Genomic DNA, 6,197 nt, shown 5'->3' on the forward strand with positions numbered 1-6,197 from the left:
ACCAGGAGGTGAGGCCTCATTTAACACAGCAAATTCATCAGGCTTAAGCCATGTTTCAGTCAGGCCAATCACATCAAGATTATGATCAGTGATTAGTTCATTGACTATGACTGCCTTTGAAGTGAGGGATCTAACATTAAGTAACCCTATTTTGAGATGTGAGGTATCACGATCTCTTTCAATAATGGCAGGAATGGAGGAGGTCTTTATCCTAATAAGATTGCTAGGGTGAACACCACCATGTTTAGTTTTGCCCAACCTAGGTTCGAGGGGGCACAGACACAGTCTCAATGGGTATGGCTGAGCTGACTACACTGACTATGCTATTGGCAGACTCCACTAAGCTGGCAGGTTGGCTAACAGCCTGCCGCCTGGCCTGCACCCCTATTTCACTGTGGGGCCAGAGGAGTTAGAGCCCTATCATGTTGGTAGATAAGAGGAGAGCACCCCCCAGCTAGGATGGAGTCCGTCACTCCTCAGCAGGTCAGGCTTGATCCTGTTTGTGGGGTGAGTCCCAGAAAGAGGGCCAATTATCCACAAATGTTATCTTTTGGGAGGGGCAGAAAACAGTTTTCAACCAGCGATTGAGTGCTGAGACTCTGCTGTAGAGCTGTCACTTACCCTAACTGGGAGGGGGGCCAGAGACAATTACTCGATGCCGACACATCTTTCTAGCTGATTTACACGCTGAAGCTATGTTGCACTTGGTGACCTCTGACTGTTTCATCCTAACATCGTTAGTGCCGACGTGGATAACAATATCTCTATACTCTCTACACTCGCCAGTTTTAGCTTTAGCCAGCACCATCTTTAGATTAGCCTTAACGCCGGTAGCCCTGCCCCCTGGTAAACTGTGTATGATCGCTGGGTGATTCGTTTTAAGTCTAATACTGCGGGTAATGGAGTCGCCAATGACTAGGTTTTCAATTTGTCAGAGCTAATGGTGGGAGCCTTCGGAGTCTCAGACCCCGTAACGGGAGGAGTAGAGACTAGAGAAGACTCAGACTCAGACTCCAACTCGCTACATAATGGGGAAAACCGGGTTGAAGGTTTCTGTCGGCTGAATGAGCGACACCGTTGAGCATTCCAACAGTATTTCCCTCCAGAAGCCATGAGAAAGTTGTCGCCGCGGGGACTGTGCGGGGGGATTTATACTAACGTTACTGTCTGTACTTACTGGTGGCACAGACGCTGTTTCTTCCTTTTCCCACACTGATATTACTCTTGCCTAACGATTGCGTCTGAAGCTGGGCTTGTTAGCACAGCTATTCTCGCCGTAAGGCGAGAATTCTCCTGTATATTATGAGTACAGCGACTGCAATTTGAAGACATCATGTTAATGTTACTACTTAGCTTCGGCTGTTGAAGATGTTGATGAACCATGTCCAGATAAAGCGTCCCGGAGGAAAAAAGTTGAATAAGGGAAAAAAGTTGCGATGGAAAAAAGGAAAATAACGTAAAGTTGGCAGCTAAAACGCATAGGAAAATGACTCTTCTGTCTCGGGATAAACGTCCGGGGTGAAAAAAGTTTAACAAAAAAGATGAGTGAGGACAAACAAAAAGTTGGTAAATTTGTTGTATTAAATCGAGCACACAGCCAGCAATCTCCAAGACAAACATTGGCAGTAGAATGTCCCCAATGAAGAGCTCAGCGAGTTTCAACGTGGCACCGTCATAGGATGACACCTTTCAACAAGTCAGTTCGCCTGCTAGAGCTGGGCCCCGGTCAACTGTCAGTGCTGTTATTGTGAAGAGGTCTAGGAGCAACAACAGCTCAGCCATGAAGTGGTAGGCCACACAAGCTCACAGAACGGGACCGCCGACTGCTGAAGCGTTAAAACTTTAGTATAAAGATTTCTTTATCCTATCCCAGGTATTCCTTAAAGAGGTGGGGTTTCAAGTGTCTCTGGAAGGTGGTGAGTGACTCCGCTGTTCTGGCATCGTGAGGGGAGCTTGTTCCACCATTGGGGTGCCAGAGCAGCGAACAGCTTTGACTGGGCTGAGCGGGAACTGTAGCTCGCAGAGGTAGGGGGCCAGCAGGCCAGAGGTGGATGAACGCAGTGCCCTCGCTTGGGTGTAGGGACTGATCAGAGCCTGAAGGTACGGAGGTGCCGTTCCCTCACAGCTCCGTAGGGCAAGCACCATGGTCTTGTAGCAGATGCGAAGCTTCAACTGGAAGCCAGTGGAGTGTGCGGAGGAGCGGGCGACGTGAGAGAACATGGGAAGGTTGAACACCAGACGGGCTGCGGCATTCTGGATGAGTTGTAGGGGTTTAATGGCACAGGCAGGGGAGGCCAGCCAACAGCGAGTTGCAGTAATCCAGACGGGAGATGACAAGTGCCTGGATTAGGACCTGTGCCGCTTTCTGTCTTTCAAGTCAGCTTTATGAAAATGCCTCTTTTTGTTACAAATGTAACTTGAACCATGAATAAACACATTCACTAATAATGACTAACTTCTTGTAGCAGGCATTAGAGGCTAGAGAACAATCTCTCAAGCCCAGTGCATAGTGAATAGCCAGCTAATCTTTACCTGGATGTATTTGCTTGCTAACAAGGTTCAACAGTTGAATTGTTACGACCACACCCTCTGTCTGTCTCCAACTGTTTGAACAGCATGCTAGCCTGTCCACTTTGTTCAGATGTTGAAATCAAGTGGCCTACCTTATTTCTCAGAATGAGAACGAGTTGCCAATTCCTTATATAATTGTTTTATGCTTATGCACATTTATAAACAGACTAGACAGCTAGGATAACAGTCTTTGGCCGTAAAATGCTGCTAACGGTACAGTGGTACCACAATGCCGCAAGCGACAAACTGAGCATTAATTTTCCAGAATCAATGTTCATTGATACTCTGGTTTTAGTCGTGTCTGCTCTGTGCGCAATTTGAGGAGTTGAGACATAAAAAGCGTATCGTTAAAAAAACGTAACTTCTCTATTATAGTAAAATGTCTCAATGTGTTTGTGTCCATATGACCGATTCTGTTGGACCAAACCTCAAAATGCAAATAGCGTAGTTGAAACCGCTCGTCAGAGAGGAAGATGTGATATCACAACTTTGTTGGCGTGAGAGGCAGGGGGAGGGGGCTTGGTGTGTAAACCATAGAGGAAGAGGCGAAGCGCTAGAATCTGTCCAAAAATAAGGGTAATGTGTTTATATGGGCTTATTTTGGACCTATTCTTTTGCCTGCCTTCCCACCTCTTGGATGACGACTCCCATTGTTAGGGAGGAGACGTGCATCTCGTCAGTATACAGATCTCTGAGCAAAAGAGACCAGAAAAAAACAATGAGAAAAAAGCTGATAAAAACTAAAAACTAAACCATGATTCATGCGATGCAGGCATTTGGAATATCGCTCAAAAAACGCACATTCTAATTAATCAAATTCATTTGATATATCGCCTAGTCAGAAGTAACAGTGTTGAAAAGAGAAGCAACAGTCAGAAGTAACAGTGTTTAGAAGGAACATTTAGATGTAAAGGTTTTGAGAAGCAACAAACAGAAGTAAGTGTTGAGAAGCAACAGTCAGAAGTAACAGTGTTTAGGAGTGTACTTACGTGTTGTCTGAGAGTCGGTTGTTGCTTTGGGAGAAGTCTTGCGCGTCTGGTCTTTTTCCCCAGCTTTCCAACAGGCTCTATATAGCAGACAGTACTGGCACTCAGATCCACAAGGCTGGAGCTCCTGTCACTGGCTGGGTCCTGGGAGGGGGTCCTTAGCTGGACCAGTGCTGAGGCTGACGCTGGGACTCTGGGCTGACTGCTCTTCAGGGAATAGGGCTTTCCTCCCTGAAGTCTGCAACGTGCTTCTGACAGTGGCCACCGGGAGCGCTTCTCTGCCCGAGGAGAAGATGGCGCCAAAGGTGGCCAGAGAGCGCTTGACCGTCTTGGGAGTGGAGAGGTCCTTCCTCTTCACCAGGGTCTGACCTGCTCCAGGTCGAGGTGAGGAGGCGTTCTGAGGAGGTCGCAGGGACTTAGCAGGCCTGGTCCGGACTGGTCTGGGCTTGGACTTACTTCTCACCACCTTGCGTGTTTTTGGGTTAGGCTGGGGTTGATGGGGTGAAGGTGTTTTTGGGTTAGGCTGGGGTTGTTGAGGGAAGGAAAAGGTGCGGCCAGCATTCTCTGGGGGTTGTTGGTCTCCCCACCAGTTCACTGGAGCTTTCCTCCTCCTGCGTTTCTCTGGAGCCTCTCCTGGCCTGGTGCTGCTGCCTGCTGGGGGGTAACGGTAGCAGAGTGGGGGGTAATGTTAGTGGGTGTGGCATCACTCTGGGGTTTACACTTGGGAGTGCAGTTGTAGAGCCAGTCAAACACCTTCTCACCTGAGAAGAGACACAAGCAGAACACAAATCACCACATATTTCAATAACAGCTGTTTGAGATGACAGTACATATTTTGTATATTACTAAGCTTGATTTATGAGTGAACTATATTCCCTTGAAGGAAAATGGATGGCGAATATGAAGCCTTACTTGAGGTGAGTGTATGCTGTCTGAGAGGGCTGGGCATGGCCTCCTGTTCCTCTTCTCTCTGACCTTCAGGCCTCGCTGGCTCCTCTGTACTGGCTATCGTCTGCTTCTTAGGTCTGCCCTTCTTGGGCTTCTCTGCTTTCTGCTCTGCAGTCTGATTGGACCACGGTTTCTTCTCTGTGGTCTGATTGGACGAGGGTTTATTTGCTGCTGACTGATTGGACGAGGGTTTCTTCTATGCGTTCTGATTAAACAAGGGTTTTGATGGCCCCGTCCTCCTGCCCTGACTCCACAGAGGAATGTCTTGCTGGTTTAGATGTAGTTGTCTTGTTATTCTGTTTGGACTTGTTGTCTGTCTCTGTGAGCTGTGTGTTGACAGGACTGATGAGCCACCAGGGACCAGGCTCGGTCCTCTTCCTCTTCCCTGCTAACTGGGGAGGAGTCAGCCTCACCAGTAGGGGCGGGGCAGACCTCCTGGGCCTTACAATTGGCTGGAACCTTAGAGATGACTCGTCTCTGTCCTGTTGGTGCCGACTGTAGAACTGTGGAGGAAAGACAACATTACATCTAGCCTTTTATGTAAACTACATTTTTTCCCATTGATTGTTTTGTGAATGTTTTTTATATATTTTTTTATTTGTTGAGAGCTCTTACAAAACATATTCCTATACCTACAAATGGCATGATACAACTTGAACTTGTGATGAACGTTGTAGTCAGAAAAACCATCATGATGTGTGATGTCAGCTGTCAGGGGATATTACCTGGAGAAACATCCTGGTCTGCAGCCGCTTCACTCTCCTCCTCCATGGTGACGGGCTCCTCCCCAGCTCGACCTGACAGTCTCCTGGTCTTCCCAGACTGCCGGCCTCGCCCTCGGCCTCGCCTTGGGGTTCACCTTATCACCTTGGATACCAGCTTTGGATTTAGAGATTCTGGGAACTTTCTTTTCTGTTTTGGTGTGGCTAGGTTTAGGCTTGGCCCCTCCTCCTGGTGCCTCTTGTTCCAGGTCACCTGCTGTCGTTGGTTCAGATAACAGGTTGTTGACTTTCTTCTTTTCTTGTTCTATGTGGTCTGCCTCGAGGTCAACATGATTAACAGGCCCATCACCCTGAGGTCCTACCCCCGGGGGACTAGAGTCCCTCTCCTTCCTGGTTGTAGGATTCTTTCCCTTCTTCTCTTTAGTTGTCCGAGGTCTGTCTGTCCCTCCTGATCTCTGATTGGCTGTAGCCTTGGTGAGTATGTCTGCTGAGGCATTGTCACTACTGTGTGATTGGTTCTGCTGCTTTGGTCGTGGTTTGGCTGTGGTCCTGATGGGGTCAAACTTCCAGCGATGGGGGAGAACCAGGGAGGCTCATAATCCTCCAGGATCAGGAAGTCATCCTCCAGCTCGGGTGAGAGGAGGTTCTCTCACTGGAGACGCCAGGGCTTTCCTAGGACTGAACAGAAACAGGGCTTTAACCCTCTGACCTCTAACCCTAGCCTCTAACCCTTTCCTAGGGCTGACCAGAAACACAGCATTGACCACAGCCTCTGACCTCTAACCCTAGCCTCTAACCCTTTCCTAGGGCTGACCAGAAACACAGCATTGACCACAGCCTCTGACCTCTAACCCTAGCCTCTAACCCTTTCCTAGGGCTGACCAGAAACACAGCATTGACCACAGCCTCTGACCTCTAACCCTTTCCTAGGGCTGACCAGAAACACAGCATTGACCACAGCCTCTGACCT

Source organism: Coregonus clupeaformis, unplaced genomic scaffold, assembly GCF_020615455.1.
Source record: "Coregonus clupeaformis isolate EN_2021a unplaced genomic scaffold, ASM2061545v1 scaf1049, whole genome shotgun sequence".
NCBI classification, from domain to species: Eukaryota; Metazoa; Chordata; class Actinopteri; order Salmoniformes; family Salmonidae; genus Coregonus; species Coregonus clupeaformis.